The sequence below is a fragment of the Zeugodacus cucurbitae genome, chromosome 6, assembly GCF_028554725.1.
Source record: "Zeugodacus cucurbitae isolate PBARC_wt_2022May chromosome 6, idZeuCucr1.2, whole genome shotgun sequence".
In the NCBI taxonomy this organism is placed as follows: domain Eukaryota; kingdom Metazoa; phylum Arthropoda; class Insecta; order Diptera; family Tephritidae; genus Zeugodacus; species Zeugodacus cucurbitae.
The window spans coordinates 52,150,276-52,168,992 of NC_071671.1; the positions used below are offsets into that span (position 1 = coordinate 52,150,276).

Below are 18,717 nucleotides of genomic sequence, written 5' to 3' on the forward strand. Positions count from 1 at the left end.
GATATCAGATTTAAATGGTGTAATTACGCCTCATAGTAGCACAACAAATATTTTATGGTTAAATGAAAGAATATGCCTAATGGAAAGCCTGAAGCCTATACGTTTGTTGGCAATGACAAAAAGTGCCAATGAATCTAAATGGCCGCGTTCGGACATGTTTAGGTAAAAAATCTCATAGAAACCAACTGCTTCCTGAAGGGGTATAAAAAGCTCGTAAAAAGAAGACATGAAAAATGCGTTTTAAAAGACCCAAATGATACGTTAATTAAAAAAATGTTTTTTTGGAAATTTTTCTTCGGTTATTTTTATTTGCCCTCCCAAAGTGGCATTTACTATTTATAGACAAAACTCTATGATAACTAAAAATTTGGCATGCATCGAATTGTTGGTGAAAGGTACTGAGACAGACTACTGTCTCATGTCTATGTAATCGTATCGTATATTGGTATGAATGTGTGTGTAACAAAGTGGTGCCAATATCTACCAGCATTCTTTGTCAACTAACAGCAAATGCTAGTGTGTTTTTGTGTATGTGTGTGTCTATGCGCTATATAAATATTTCGTGTCGAGCGTGTCATGTTTAAGATGTTTGCAGACAAAAGTTTTTGTCGTTAATTGTCTGCCAAGTGAATGTGTGTGTGTGTGTGTATGTGTGCGACACTATGTTCATGTTTGAATGAATACGAATTTCCGGCAGAGCGCAACGTGGCGAACAAAAATTTTAATGTTGTTACCGTCATGTTTCTGAGACTGTATGTGTGTATGTTGTTGTTGTGTGTTGTGTATTGACTTCTATGTACGTAATTAAATAAGTATTCCTTGTTGCCACGGCAGTGAATAGTTGAAGCATTAGATGTGCATAGGCATAGGGTGATACCAGACAAAACCTTATAATACAAAAACAAAAACACAACGAAAAAAAAAAACAAAAAATCAACGAGAAATTCAATTAAACACTAACATGCATCGCTCTACATTGACGCATACATTTGATGGCTCAACGATTTTCTGCTGGTGAAACCTGATACACAGTCAGACACCTACACACAATGAGTGTTCACTAAGGCAAAGACAATTGCTGCAAATTAAGACATTAAAAGCTAAGATGTTGAACTATACTCAAACAGGTCGACAATAAAGTCAAAGAAACATGCGAGTTTTCTAGCTAACAGATTGTCACTGGCTTCCAATGATATCACTGATATCGAGTGCAGTTCTCTTGCAATTTTGTTGTCTTTGTTGTGATTTAAAAAGTAAAAATATTCCGACTGCTTAAACGAAGCTCTCTCATCAGCTCTGAAATGCTCCGTATCGCTCAAGAATAGATGACTATAGTCTTTGCAAAATAGCGAAATTTGGTTCCCAGCATACTGGAGAGAGAGAGAATGTTGGTTTTCACTACTTTCTTATAAATATCTTTTTAAAAACTACTAAACTATTGACGAACCTATTCATGTCAACACATTAGTAACTTAAATTGTTTTTGTAAATATTGTAAAGATACTAAATAAACTACTCACCTTCAGTGTAACGCCGCCCAAATCGAATTCGCGATTAAAGAAATCCTAGACCGTGGCGCGATATTTATCTGTGTAGGTCTTGAAGAGGAAACGTTTGATGATGGATGATTTGCCCACACCAGCACCGCCCAGGATAACCAGTCTTATGCGTTCCATTATGAATGTGGCCGACGACGGCTGCTAGGACGACCAACAGCTAAAAGTTACTGTTTGTTAGTGTACCGTAATATTATTTGATCTTCTCACTTCAAACGACGGAAAATTAAGTTGAGAATATCGCTATTATTAAGCACATTGGTTGATTAAAGAAAGGTGGCATTTAACATGACACTTAATGATGTACCGACTACAAAAATCACAAAAAGAAAGATTTAGCTCTCAAAATATTGCTTTAATGTATTTTATGATTTCTTATCCCGTTCTTCATTTATGTTTCTTAATTTATATTTCACACTTTCACATTACTTCCTATAATCATTACTCAACGTTGAAGAACAAGAGTGAGAGTGGACGTGCGGAGGCTTTGCGGATGCTCGTAAATTCAATTATGCTTTCGCTTCCGATTTATTTCCGTTTCCGCTATTTGCACAGCGCACTTTTTTAAAACAAATGTTCTATTTTTGTACACTTGTTGTTTTTGTATGCATTTGGCAATTGTAAGTACGCCACCACATGCTATTAACGCCGTCTCTCACTCTTTCTCTCACTTTTCACACTTGTGTCGTCTTTTATAAGCAGACGCTGTGTTTTTTTGAATACTTTATTTGTTGCTTATTTGATGTATTGGCTCACATTAGTCTCATATTTTAATGATTACAACAAATTCGCTTGTCTTTCGCCATTTGATAATGCCTTTAAATGATGCTCAAATGTCTGTTCTTGTTACTAATCTCATAACGTTATGCCATTGTGTATCTTGAAGAATGAGCTGAAAAGATAAATTATAAGAAAATGGTAAGAAATCTTTTTATACAATTTTATGGCGGAGGAAATAAGTTAAAGGAGTTTGCAGAAAAAAGCTGTGTGTTAGATATTTTCTGTATCATTAATAAGAGATCCTCCCAACTGTGTTAATAGAAGCCTCCCAACGAAAAATGAATCAAATACACAGGCATATATTTATAATTTATATCTACTTGACGACTTTAAAGCCAACCGAAATACTCTGTAGGCCATGACGCTCCATTTTGTTCATCTCAGTATATGAGGTGAATTCATTTTTATAAATCTAGCTTTTTTACGCAAGGTTTTAAGCTGAATTTTGAGTTATCCTTATTTGGTTCTATTCTCTCAGAAATTTTATTTGATATGCACTACGGTATAAGAGATCTCATAATCATCTCGGTATAAAAAAGCAACAAATAATATTATTATCATTTACTACTAATTAAATTTACTTTAAGTAAGTTCAAGTTGTCTCGGAGGCAATCTAGCTAACAAATACAGTGTGGCTGTGAATATATATTTTAGTTTAACTATGAGAGCTCCTATGAGTATGTACATGCATACTTACTTATATAGTGTATATGAAAATGTAAATGAGATTAATGTAAGACTTTGTATTTGCATAACTCTTTCGTCTTTGCAGGCAGGAGTTTGAAATTAACACATCCACACATTCATACACACTCAACTGATAATTAAATGTGCGCCCAACTTGAAGCTGAAAGCTATTATATCTGTGTGCATATTGTATGAGGATGTACATTACTCTATTATAATGGCAAATATTTGTCTTTAATCAATTTAATGAATTGACTGACACTCTCACACTGTGTGAAGGATTCTGATTAAATATGTATAGACAAATATCAGTAAATATGGACTATGCAAATACAATGAAATATCTATTTGATGGGTTTCTAGTTTTGATTTTGTTTTCATTTTAATACATTTTAGTATTAAATTCGAGTTTATTAACAATCACATGGTCTGCCACTCTATACTCTGCAACTCCGACTTTAAAGGCTTATAGTTTCATGCAATATTAGAGAATAAATGTTTGTAAAAAAAAATATTTTATAATAATACTCCCAAATTATGGAAATAATTTCCCTAATAAAAATAATTTCCCAGGCAAATACCGGCGTCAAAACACTTTCTAATTAAACGTTTACAAAAACTATTACAGAATAAATAGTTACTGACGGAATCACTCAGTAAATATGTTTATTTATTTTTTTGTACATCTATCTATCAATCTTATCAATCTAAATGAATTCATTTTAGCGGGAGTATAAACAAATTATGGCGATTATTTGTGCGCATATTAATTTCAACATACAATCGCAATAAATTAGAAAATTAAAAGACCGGGACAATATTATTGAAATTTATTAGCTTTTTATCGAGTTTGGTCATTGCGTACAGTATTACGGAAATATTTGAAATAGTTACTAAAAGTCATTAAATTAAAATAATCCAAATAATTTTACAAACTTCAAAAATTATTTAAATTTCCTAACCTAAATTTGCGCGCAATAAAAAGCATACACTACCAGAATGAATAGGACTGTTTAACTTTCATAGCCTTAGCCCTTAGCATGTTGTATATGTACATAGGTATATATTTCGGATTTGAAATGTAAACATTGATGCGTAAATACAATTGCAGCAGCTCTTGAAGTTATAAGCACATGTGTAGGTATATAGTTAGTAATGTGTGTTTGTAAAGTACTAGAATCCGAAATATAGTAAATAGCTATTGGCAAGTAATATTGGAAAGATTTCAAAATATAAAATACACACATATGTGAATGTAAAACTTACTATTTCAGATACTCCCAGCGGCACAATGGTTGTTAACCAAGCAAAGGTACATATACACAAAGGGCCAGTTGCTTTTCATGTAAATGTGAATACATATTCATATGTACCACGCACAAAATACGATTACCACAGAACTAGCACTAGCTTTTTTAAAGACAGTACTAACTTAAAACCTGTCCACTTTCACATGGAGATGTCATTGACCGTGGGAATTATTGTCCATTGCATTGCTTTGCAACAAAAATATGCCGATGAGAATGTAACCGGCAATAGTGACCGTTATCGCGGCATGATAATCGACTATTTGATCCTCAAATTGAAGATCGTGATCTCGACACATCGCATCAATCAATGAATTTATTGAGAGAGCACTTCGTTGATTGTTGAGCCGGTCGTTTTTCATTAAATTTGAATTTCTGGTTTTTTTCACTAAAAAAGTAGGGAGCATCGAAATGGATCACACTTTATATGTAAGTATGTAATATATTGTAATAACTTTGAATTCTAAAGCAAACTTACACCTGTTTACAAATACACACTCACACACACATACAAATATAATATGAAGCTAACGACATAAGTGCTGTCTGTCCGAGATGATGGTGGCAACTCACCACTCGTTCAAGTTGTCTAATCTTCACTGAAAGTTTTGAGCACTTTGCTGCGCTTACAGTTGTTAGCAAATATGTGTTTGTGTGTGCGTATGTGTGATATGTAAATGTTTTTGTGTTAATATTTGCCAGTGTAGAATTTCACCTGCATTCTCATGCATATTTCATATATATTAATAGCTGTACTTTTTTTTTACTTTGTACATATGTATGTACGCCTATTCACAATTCAGCGGAATGTAAATAAAATCTATATTGTAATATTATGGGAGTAGTAAATTTTGAAAATCCTGCCCCTACTTCAATACTGGTTAGGAAGTGGATTCTGTTGAAGGCTGTGCAATCATTTCCCAAGCAAATGCAACTCTGTGCAAATGTGGTTTGGTGGTTTAACAAGAGAACTAACAAATAGGTAATTAACGCACAGATGTAAATGTAATAATGTTTGGAATGGACTGAATTATAATTTCTCATATATTTATATTTTTTTGGTTTTGGTCTGCATTAGGTTATAAGTTATGGCATGTAGTTTTTAGTTATTTTATTTATTTAGTTATTTAATATAACCGAATATTGATGACTTTATGAGTTTAAGAAGGTCGACATAATACTTGGGTACCATGTGCTTGAAATGAAAGTAGTCAGCAAAAATTGGAATAATCAAGATATCCTTTTTGAGCTAATATTATATACTGGGAAGTTAAACTCCTTATCAATCCCAAATCCTCACAAAAAGAGAAACATCGAATCGATAGATAGATAGATATTGGGATAGGAAACATTGAGTTCTGCCATTATGTTTTAAAAATGATTTCGGGCAAGCAACCACTGCGTCTGGCTCGAATAAATTCCAGCCGAAAGGACCGTATGTCAGCAAAAAAACGTTGTTATATATATACATTCGTGTTTGTTCTCTATGATTCGCTACCATCCCGCTATGCGCCTAACTTAAGAGCTTCAGCCCACAGCTCAGGCTAATGAGTACAGAAGTACTTGATTATAATTAAAATTTAATTTATGTTATGTTATGTTTATGAGTGAGGCAAAGGTGTATGTATATGTACATAAGTGCTGCACCTACTTTTTCTCTAGCGTTTCAATGAAAATTTTACATTTTTTATTACTTCGTCGTTTCTTTTTTCTTGCAGCTTGACAACCTTTTATTTGGAACGTTGCACTATTAACATTTCCTCAACACATGAAGCTTGTATATAGCATGTAAAATTTATCTATATAAATTATTTATATAAAAATAAGCATACGGCAGCAAAAAGTTTTTGCATGAGTGTTAACTATACATAAGAAGGCCTGCATGAATATGAAATTTCGATGTGTGATTTTTTTCAGGTGCCAAAGCATATTCACTGCAACACAACTGGCTTATAGCCATTAATCCGTGACGAGATCCTCGCAGTGCGGTTTGAATAAGCAAACATCCGCTTTTAAATATATGCATGTATAAGTAAATACCCTGTAGGACAACTCTTTTATTTAGCGACGCTATCGCTAAACACTACAACTAAGTAAACATTTATTTTAATAGACTTTGTCAATAATCGACGGTCGAACAACACGGAAAGCCAAGGAATAGTTTCGGTCGGATCGGTCTATAAATAAATGGGCGTTAGATGTGTTCAACACTCAACTCTATCAATCAATGATAATCAAATTATAATTTATTGAGAAACGAAATACCAGTATAAGGATGTATGTTCCCGCGACAGTCAGCGAATTTTCGAATTCATTCGAACATTTATCTGAATTCGGCTAACTGGCATTATACTGTTTACTTTTATTGAAGAAACGATTTTAAATCTTTCATTTAAGCAACGATTCCCAAGATTCAAAAATTCACCTTAAACGTATCAAGAACTCGGCCAACTAAAACCGCTAGTTTGCACGATGCAGTTGTGGTAAATAGCACATCATTCGCGCCACGAAAATCCTGCGCCCAAAACACTAAGCTATCTCTTTGGAAGAAGGACTGCATTGCCCGCGCTAATTGCACCCAAAAAATTTCTGGAGAATTCCTATCGTTACTCGTTACCTACAACGAGCAATTTATGTCGATTTCGAATTTCAAAACTGACGAGAGCAGGTGACAACCGTCGCTTACAGTCGAATACACTTGGCAATAATAACAACAACAAAAATAACAATAACATCAAGGATAGAAAGGAGTGATAGCAGCAGTTGAAATGATAGTCGAAACAATGAAATAGCAACAAATGCGTTTGCAATTTGAAGGAAACTCAGTGTCCTTGGATGCTACAGCTTGCTGCCAATATTGCCGTTACCTTGTTACTCGTGCATGTCTAATATGAGTATGTTGCAAGCAATGACAGCAATTGTAAGTAAATTTCTTCCTCTACTTTTATGAGCGAGTTTGTATGCATGACAGCAACAATAAAGATCACTTAACCTGCTCCACTTTAACATGCTTTCGCAAATTTTTTCAATTAGTTTTTTACGCACTTTTATTGCTGTTTTTCTTTACTCCTACTTTTTCGTACACATGTTGTAAAAAGGTTCTTTTAATTGTTTATTGTTTTCCTTGTTTTATTAAATTTTACATTTCCGCTTTTTATGCTTCGCTCCGAAATGTTGGCTTTAAAGTATCTACTGACCATCCTACTCTTACTAATTACTAATACGTTGCCTACATTTAGACGGATTGTTTAAAAATTATATTTGGAAAAGAGTTTAGTTTAGAAACATTCATCTATGGGCAACAATTTAGCGCACTTGCCTTTACAATTAAATAATATTAAAGATCCCAAACTGTTAAATTATTACAAAATTCATAAGGCGCCATGTCACAAATTAATCCTTCGCGATTTCGAATTTCGATTTCGATATAAAATAAAAATAATTTCCCAGTATTTCTTTAATATACCGAAAAGGAGATACCCACATGCATAAACAGATGGAAGCAATTCTTTGACTCACTTACTTATACATACAAACAAACAAAAAAATATATTTACAACCAATGAGAGTGTATGTATTCTTCCCACAAGTATACCAGTTGGCTGCCGCCCAAATTCGGCTAAATTAATAGACATTACTTGAGGGGATTTATTACGAATTCCGAGATTCCCCAACTACTCTCAACTACACAGATTGGTCAAGGTAGCGTTTGGCCGTCGTGAAGAATTTTTTTTAAGAGTTGGCAGACAATGCGCTTAATTGGCTTTTATTCTATGACAGCTTAATACTTAGGACTCAGTTGGATGGGAGTTATGACTTTTATTTTAATCGAAAAATTGTTTTGTGCTTTTGTTCATAATATTCTTTCTTTTGATTTACTCTACAAAGCATTATTGCTGAAGTATGTGAAGCCTTTGGAGTGAATCTACGTGTTTTGCCCCTTTTCTTGTATCCCAAAGAGGCTGGGAGAGGCCAACAAGTCGTGATACTCACTAAAGGAAAGTTATAAGAAAAAAATTTCGAAATCCGCTTTGGTTTTTTAAATTAAAAAGTATGAAGGAAAATCACACCAAATGATTGGCATATTCTTGTACCTAAAATAACTATAAATTATTTCTGAAGATTATAAGCCTCATACATTTGAATTTTAAGAGTTATAAGATCCCGACACCGAACATCAAACACCGTTTGAATTGATAAATGATTCACCCAAGGCTAAGGTACGACACCAAACCATGCGTCTGGCATAGTTATGAAATGCAGTTCGCTGAAAATTTTGTGCGCAGCCAGACAAAATCTTATAGCTTATTTGTTAATATGGAATGCGACTGCTTTGTGATTCTGATGTTCATTCGAGTTTGCGAAATTTCACGGCACTTTTATTGGTTTTATTGGTTTCAAACTATTAACTGTAAATATGATTATGTAAGCTATGGATCTGCTTTGGTATTCATTCTATGTGGATTTATACGCGCGAAATTATAATTGGTTTATGAAAATTTTATTAAAATGAAAAACATATCTTTATTTGCATGCTTCAACGGTATGTAACGGTTAGTTTAAATTTTGAGAAGTCACATGAGGTTAATTACATTTAATGGGTTCATGTGAGGTCTGATTTGTTTGCATTTTCAAGGGTCACGTGTGGTCAGTTTTTGTAGATCTTTATGGGTTAACCTCTTGACGTATATGCTCCATACCCATAGTTAGTACTCTATATCTTTTAAAACAGACACTTCGTAAAAAGTTAAAAAGCGATAACTTGACATGAGTGCAGCTTATAATTATGAAAGGAATTGGGTGAGTTTATCTATTAAGGTTGATTTCAATGTATATCACGTCTTAGTATGGTTTTATGAAAACTTTGCATTATTTTGATATATTTAAGTAGCCGCCTAAGAGTTATGTCTGGATTTATTGTGAATTAAGATTTGTGGATTAAGAAGCACAAAAACCCACAGTAAAGTCAAGACGTTTTTGTTGTAGAAGTAAATTTGTGTTTAGCTTTAGGGTTTCATTCTGTTGTTACCGCTCTGGTTGAGATCTAAAGTCAGGTCGATCCCAGCTAAATGAACTGCCATGTGAAGAGAACAAACATTCCATAAATACTTTTCGAGTAATGCCAGTGAGGCTACTGAGTTCGAATGAATATAAATATTTAAAAATAGTTATTACTTAGAACAGGCTGCGGTGGAAAATGAGTCCGTTAAAATCCGGACGGACGGAAAATTTTATTAGATGATTAGAATATGATGTTTTTTCATAGTCGGGTATATCTAGTAGATGGATCGTCAATATTCTTTTGCTTTTAGTCGTCCACTAAAATCATTAAAATTGTATTTATGAAAACGTTTTTGGATCAACAACAAACACAAAGATCAGACCACAAGACCGCATAAAGTTGACCACTTTGATCTCAGGTTAAATATAATACAGTTTTTAAATTTTGAGATATGTATTTTGTTTAAAGACCTAAAAGACCTTTGTGAGTCCTAAATGTAACCGACGAGAAAATTAGTACTGTCAGTATGTCTGCGAAAATTAATCGATCAACGATTCTAAGAAAAGACACTTCATCGGCAAAAAAAGTTGTTTATGGTCGAAGGGTGCCAGTGGTAAAAGGGGTAAAAAACTACCTCTTTTTGTTTGACTGGTGTACGCGATCCGTTAAAACAAAGCTTTCGTAAAAAAGGAGACAAGTGGGTAATTCCGCAGGTAGGCGTGATCCAAAAATAAAGGGTTTATTTTACCCTTTCGAGGATTTCTTAAAACCCAAAAGTTAGGTCAAATCAAACGGTACTTTACAGGTGCGTTTGTACCTGCAAATTATAAAAGGACAACCTATGTGCCAATGCATATCATAACCACAACGGAGTTCATTAGAGCAACATTAAAATTATAAAAACACAACAGCAACAAAATAAATACAAAACATGACATCGTTAAACAAAAGTAAAATCGTCCAACGAAATAACGCCGTCAGGAAGATACATCCCATTAACTCAAATTGGCTTTTGAACAACAAAGATATTAAATTATCTTTAAGCGGACGGCCACAAACCGGAGTTAACAACCAACGCATTGGTGATTCGAAGACTATAACTGGAGATGACAAGAACCAAATTAAGAACAACAAAGTCTGTGGAAGTGAGTTGTTTCTAAGAGAAAAGCCACAAAATGGAGTTCCAAAGGCAAACATTGGAAATAACAAATTTCAACACATATCGACACGTAAAATCCGTGAACAACTAATTCATATGCTGGGTTTTAAGTCGTATACCAAAATTGAACTGTATGCAATTCTACAAAGGGAAGGTTTGCGCGATTGCGAAAGCAAAGTAATCTCTATAGTACTTAAAAATATATCACAGATATGTAAAGGTGTATATAGCTTGCGTCAATGCATCTGGAGAGAAGTTGACGAAAAATGGCCTTATTACACCGACAAACAGGTTCAACAAGTGAAAATACGCAAGGAACGCGGTTTAAATCCAACAAACAACTCAGAAAAAGTTACCTCCGTAAAGACCCAATGTTCTATATCAACATTAACAACTAGAACCAATCCACCGCAACATGAAAATAAGCCGCTCAAAATTGATAATGCCTCAAAGCGCCCAAGCGCTCCACCGAGTGAAAGTCAACCGTCGAAGAAAAGACGAACGGATTATGCTACCGAGCACCTGAATTACGACTTTAGCGATTACACAGAAATCATAAACTTGGAACAGCGTCAACAATATAAGGCTGCATTTGACCGATATTACGCAGAACATATGCCACTCTGGTAGCAACACGATGAACTGAAACGTAGTTTCCGCGCACTTGGCGTGCAAATTCTTGATATACCTGTAGATCATACCGACTACGAGCACATCCAGAAATGTATTGTGGAGAAATTCAAGCGTATTAATAGCGAGGACGAACTCAAGCGTAAGCAGCGTTGTGACTATTTGCATGCTAAATTGGATCACATTAAGCAGCTCATTACGCTCTATGACCGGCAGCGTTTAGAGGAAGCAGCAGTGGCTTTTGCAATGTCAATTGCTAACCAATATCGCCAGCAGTCAGAACAACAGCTCATTATCAGGATGGATGATAGGGAAATATTGGCGGCCCCAAAAAGTGAACTCCACACACAAAACACGACACAAAACACGACACTATTCCTGATATTATGACCGACGATCTGGCGCTGTCGGATAGCGACAGTGATGAGGAAATGATTGTGACCCCGAAGGACAATGCAAAAACAAAAGTCACTGAAGTAGCGCCACCCACAAAATACGAATGCATTTCTAATATTTTGACCGACGATCTGGCGCTATCGGATAACGACAGTGATGAGGAAATGATAGCGACTACAACTTCAAATGATGTTCCGGCTACAAAAGACGATGGAGCTGCAAAAGCTCGTATAGAAACCCCTTCCGCCAAATATGAAAGTATACTTGATGTTTTGACCAACGATCTGGCGCTGTCGGATAGCGACAGTGATGAAGACTGACTTTCATGTACTATTAATTAGAATAAGACTTTTTATGTTGGTTTAAATTTATATAAAAGAAAAAAAAATTGTATTGTGTTTTAGTCAAAAAAATTACAGTTAAGTTTTTGTAAGTTTAAGTATCAATTTTTTTATCAATAAGAATAAGTATCATTAATATAATAACAACATTTTAACAAAATTTATTACAAAAAATAAATCAGTTTTTTTACATAAATAAATATTTAAAAGGAATTATTTAGTTTAACTTTATTTTATTTCATTTTATTTTGTGTTTATCTCCATGTTAAACTGTTCGGGTGGGGACAGTCCAGGCAATTTTAAATAGTCTGTGGGACATACTGGTTTGTAGCTGTGTCAACTCTCCTGGAAGGAAATTCTAAATTGTAGCATTAAGATCACCGAGCTATTTGTTTTTTACCACAAATAGTCATTTATGGTTATCATATTGTGGTTTCATGTCAGAAAAAAGTCGATGAATAAGCTTCTCCTTCGAATCAATGAAGTGACAGAAATCTGTTTGAAATGTTATTAATCCATCGAGGTGTCAACTGGGACGCTACCATTTCCAACTGCTTCCACAATCGCAATTTGATATTGTTTCGAAATCACTCGTATATTAGTTGTTAATTGGCGATTCTTTATGTGTCGCCACAAATTAGATTTAGGCATGCGATTAGTTCGTCAGCAACAGTTGATCCAATAATAATTGGAAGGGTCTGGCGTAAATCACCTGCCAACAGAATCATGTCTCTAACAAAAACGTTTTAGTTGTCGCGTAAATCCTTTAAAGTCCTGTGCAGTGCTTCCAGCGACTTCTTGAATATCTGGAAAATCTTCGCAGACTGGTTTATCATTGATTTGCAATTAATGAGTAATTTCAAGGCCGAATATGCAATTTAACCTTGATGATTTTCTACTGGATGCCGAATATATAGGTCAGATTGTGTGTTATCTTAAAAAAAATATAGCAATAAATTGCAAGAGTATAAAATGTTCGATTGCACCCGAACTTAGCCATTCTTTATTGGTTAAAATTGTTTTGGGATATCGGCACAACCTTATACATTTGAGAAATGAGAAAAATATTTTAACAAAGCAACAATGACAACCTTCAAAATATTATTATTTTTTGTTTTCTTTTATTTTGTATTTTTGTTGTCAATTCAAATATAATTCTCTTATTATTATCTTCCTCGCAATTTTTCCATATTTTCATACTTTCTAAACCTTTCTTGGGCTTGCTAGAATTTTTCAAGACTAAAAGTAGGTGACCGGTGTGACCGTTCTCAACTTTTTGCGAGACTAACGAACAGCAATTCATTTTTATGTTTGTAGAGTAGTTTGTATGGGAGATTAGAAAAGCGTGGATTTTAGACTTTTTAAGGAATTTTTCGATTTTTCTCTCCGTAAGAACCATCCTTGTACTTTAAGAAGCATTGCAAAAAAGAATTAGCGAAATCGCTTCAGCTGTTCTCGAGTTATGCGCTTAGCAACACATTTTGCGATTCATTTTTATATTATAGATGCTTCGAAAAAAATATCGTTCTCTTTGACTAATGATTTTTGATACACATGGACAGGAGTCCATTATCTTGCGTGCATACAGTAGTAAAATTTACTTTTGGTTTTGAATTTGTAATATTATTGACGGACTCAATAATCACTTAACCTGCTCCACTTTAACATGCTTATTTATTGCTGTGTTTCTTTACTCCCTCTTTTGCGTACAGATGTTGTAAAAAGATTCTTTTAATTGTTTATTGTTTTCCTTGTTTTATTAAATTTTACATTTCCGCTTTTTATGCTTCGCTCCGAAATGTTGGCTTTAAAGTATCTACTGGCCATCCTACTCTAACTAATTACTAATACGTTGCCTACATTTAGACGGATTGTTTAAAAATTATATTTGGAAAAGAGTTTAGTTTAGTCACATTCACCTAGCGCACTTGCCTTTACAATTAAATAATATTAAATCAGATCCCAAACTGTTAAATTATTACAAAATTCATAAGGCGCCACGTCACAGTAATATAGATAATAGTAAATTTTGGCAAGACACAATTAAAGCTCTGTCACTTACATTCATTTAAGAAATGGCCACCGACTAGGCTGTGAAATTTCATCGCAGCAGATGGTTTTCGGCAGGCAAGTGCAAAATATGAAGAAGAATATATGTAAAATGAGACAATGTAAGTATTACAAAAGCAGCAAGCTTATGGTTTGGGTTTGCGAATTTGCTGGAAAACGTCATTTCCATTAGTTAATACACCGGCGTATGAGGGTGGTCTAAAATTAAGATCAGTACTGAAATTTAAATTTTAATAGTTCAGGCCGCTTGCAGTCCGTTTTTTAAACAGTTTTAATAGTTAAATCTAGTATATTTTGAAGATAATTTGCTAACAGAAAGTAAGCATTAGAAAGATGTATATACGATAGTCGATCCAAGTCTCCCTAGTTGAATCTATGGATATCGAGAGTAATTCTCATACTTTTTGGTGTTGTAGTGATATAGAATATTCCCTAATATTTGCGCTAACTGTTGTCGAGTTTACTGTCCTTATCAGCTAAAAATGAATAATAAAATAATAATAGAAATGTTCCGTTTACAAAGATCCGAATATCGTGAAAATTGGCGAGGTGGCTCAATGCAGTCAGTAGGTTTGAACAACAAGCCGTAGAATTATTAAGCTGAGCACTTGGCATTGCCGAAATTTAGATTGCATTCCCTGATATTTCTTCAGTATGACTGATATTGGCGACTATAAAATCGTTGGACCACAGGCAAGAGACGCAACTCGACTGTATTGATGAAACTATGTTGAAAAGTAATTGTTTTACAAAGTTCTCAAAACGTCTCTACCATTGGACCAAACCACTATAGCAAAAACATTTGTATTTAGATTGTACATCCAATTTCTAGACCAATCAAGTGTCTAACGAAACACTTTGCCGTGCATTCTCGCATTTTCGCATCTTTTTTGTCCGTTGTTGTTCTCGTCTCCTGGATTTTAAGCGGTTTTTTCGAAAATTTGCCAGCAACGCTATTCTAAATTCTACCGGAAATTCTTTCAATTTTGTAGCGCTTTGAGTGTGTGAGTGCCGGCACAAACTTCCAAAAGTCCAGTACGTGTACGGACGAAAATTAACAAAGCACTCACCGTTAGGCATACGCTGCGCTGCACTTGAAAGCGATGACATTTTGCTGAGAGTTGGGTGCACTGACGTCAGTACAACTGCTAAGGAGGCCACAAAACGATAGAATATTTGGAACCAGACAGGCTTTTTGTCTGTTCGTTTTGAGGAGGTGATGAGAAACAGGTGAATATACAAAAAGGATGTTATTTCAACAAAACCAACAACAACAAACAACAGTCAATGGTGGAATCAACATTGTCGCATGAATTTTTCTTCTCTGAAGTGTGTGTACGTGTAGGTGAAACAATTTAAGTTCTCGGTCTGTTTACTTCGCAGTTGAAAAACAATGCATTTCTGCAGCAAACTTTTCAAATATTTTTAATTAAAATTTGATAAAATATTTGTATTTAGGAATAATATTTTTGAAAGTGTTGCCATCTTCTATTTATATTGTCTATCTAAACAATTTTTCTGTTGAAATGACTTTGAGAAATGATATGAAACTGAAACTGCCTAGGAGAGTGTAAACTTAGTCGCAGAGTAAATTCTTTGGTGTACTCTTTAACCATGGAATTTTTTCCACCTCCCGAATATCATTCTGCTTCAACTATAAAATATCAGCATTGTGGCTACAGTATTTTAATTTACTAAACTCTGCTGGGAGCTTCATGGAGCTCACACAACTGATTATGAAATTAGTTTTGGGATTTTTCGCTAAAAGATTATGTGTCTCTTACGAACCTAAGAATCTAAGAACTTTTGTAGAAAAACAAATTGGTCTACAGAACCACCAACATTTTTACTTAAGGTAGCTTTGCTTCTTTAACTCTATTGTCTAATGTGTTTGTAGAGTTTAGAGAATAAAAAAAAAAAACCTTCGAACATGAGCCAAATATTTAGCAATATATCCGCCCAAACTTAAAATTTTCCATCAAGTGTTAAGGTTTCTCCCTTAGTTACAAGGAATAGTTCGTACTATATTAATGCTGCTTAATATAATAAAGATTTTTATGTTACAAACTACCCCGCCATTTAAGTGACACTTGTCGCCCTGAACAGTCACAAACAATTGACAATTGAATTTAGTTTTATAATTATGGTAGGGTTTCGACATCGAACTGAGTTCATTTCAGTGCAAATGCAAGCTGAAGCCGCTGACGACACTATGATGTTCGGAACGCACTAAACAAAGCGAGATTAACAAAAGCAAAAACAAAAGCTTTAGCGGCTTACGGAAACATTGGGGACAATGGAATTTGCTGTTGCATCAGTCTCTGTAACATAGAAAATGCAATTTACTCACTAACACGACTCACTTGCCACGGCCACTTACAGTCGCTCACTGGAATGGGAGATGTTAAGCGTAGACACTCCGGATGTAATCATTAGAAATGAATTGGAGTTTCGTCATTATCTTCGTTATGGGTGGCTTCACAGCTACGAAGGGAGCAAAACATAGTCAGTAACCATAGTTTGCCTCCGGCTTGCAACATTTATTTGTCAGCATCTTTTTCCCCTTTATATCAAACAAAGTAGTATTTAAACAAAGTAGGGCGCAACCGACTGTCGGAAAGAGACTGATGCCAATTATAGAAGTTATTTCGGAGATGAACCGCATATAGACGTAAAGGGAGAACTGCTTCAAAGCTTGTAGTATCTCGCATTCCTTTGTGACTGGACTAAAGTACTAAAAGTTGTTTCTTACAGAAAATTACCCGGGTATCAGTTTTGGGGGTTTTGGAAAACGTTTGTTTCCATTCTAGATTTGCCTAGAGTGAGTGTCCATTTTGAAATTGCCCCACAGAAATTAGTTTAAAAGTAGTGAACCAGGAAAAGGTTATAGACATTATTGGTACGGACGAAGGTACATGAAAAGTGTACTGCTCTACTATTTGTAGCTTCTGAAAAGAAATTGTTATGTTACATATTCTGATTTCATGAAACAAATAGTAAGTAGAAGTACAAGAACCTCCGGTATTCGTAATAGACTACAGAAATCATTACATTAACAACTCTTAAACTGTCAACTATTTAGAGAAAGTAATATTAATTCAAATACATTTCTTCCGTTTTCCTCGTTTTGAAACTGCCATCGTTCCTATTAGCGAAACCATCAATTCCAAATTCCAGTTATAAATATAGCAGGCTTAACTGGAAATTAGCGTATGCCCACTTTCGGCATAAACATTTTTAAAGCGTTTCGGCAACAACGACATTAGGCATTTGCTTTCACTTACAAATCAGTTAAGCACGTGCAACATTGATGGGGATAAGTCTTAAATATGTATATTGCCTGAAAGTAGGCAGAGCTATAACTCAAACATTATATGAAATGTCCTTGAACATATACATATGTACAAAGTATTACACAAATATATAATTCGCAATTAGGCCATTAATGCATTGGAATGTGTGAATGCGATGAACCTCAATACAAAGCACAAGTGTTGCCACAAACTGTGCGCCACACAGCAGGTGGCATATATATATGTAGACATATCTATTCATATGCAAATGGTGCTCGCATACACACCCCCAAGTCCTGAATGAAATAAATTTAACTTAAATTACGACATTGATTTCATTACAATTGCACGGCGATTGCTATCAGAATGTGTGAGTGTATTTGTTGTTTGTGTGTGCCTGTATTTGACATGTTAGCCTCTGACAGACATAGCAATTTAGACTTACAGGTATTACAGCTTCTTTTGCCATGCAAACATATAAGCCGCAATCACAAATCAAATGTTGCATACATTTAGGCGTGTAAGCATTTGCAAATGCTTGCATATGTACCTGAGTGCACTTACATACAATTGAAGTTGGTATTTGAGTGAATAAACTTTGGTTGCACGCGTTTAACATATATTGACATTGACAAACACTCGGCCAATAAGCATCACTCAGCCGGTTAGAGAGGCAAGTAGGAAGGCACGAATACGTGAATGCAGTAAGTCCGTCAGCCAGTCAGAGCTTGAGTCATTCAAATGCATATGCCTTGCACTGCAGTCAGCTAGTTCTACTTACAAGTAGCAAATAAGGGCTTACTAAGTCACTCACTTAGCTATTTGTATTTGCTTTATTTGCTCGCTAGTTGTGAGTGAGAACATTCACATTATGGATGGATGAGGAAGCGTGTGTAGAAAAGTCTGAAAATTGGTTAAGTGATGGCCTTTGGTAGCTTACTTCATGTCATTCAATTATTTTCCAAAGTTTTATAAGATGTTATAAATGGAATTTGTGGTTTTACAAAAAAAAATATTCAATTTCCTAAATACTTTTTGCTAAATTGTTTTAATTTTTTTTATAATTAAAACGTTAAATTTTTACTAGGTCAGCTTATCTTCCACCGTTGAGTCGTTGCCTTATGTAACATATATTAAAACTACATAGTCACCGACGCTTTTGTTGCCCGAACAATTGTCTGCGGTTGAAACAACAACCCGTTTGACGCTCATACGTCCAAGCGAAAGCCCTCTGCGGTTTGCACAGATGTCGAAGCATGATGGTGATACGGACAATATGCCCTGATTAGGTAAAAACAAGAAACAAAAATTCTCTTTGTTTGTATACAGTGTGTTGACGGGCTTTTTAATGTGGTTCGCATTATGTCATTGCGCTAAAATTCATCAGAAGAGTCTGCAGTAGAGGCGAAGCACCGGCTGTGTGCGGCTAAGTGCGGAAAATTGCTGCCTGTAACGGTAATGTTTCGCCGCTACAGAGCTGTTGGCTGCTGGCTGCT

The 18,717-nt window shown here is 34.8% G+C and overlaps 1 pseudogene; it reads right to left on the bottom strand.

Annotated features, from left to right (window-relative positions):
- The window catches only part of LOC128922726 (GTP-binding protein Di-Ras2-like), a 76,950-nt pseudogene that overhangs the window by 36,511 nt on the left and 21,722 nt on the right, over positions 1 to 18,717 (bottom strand).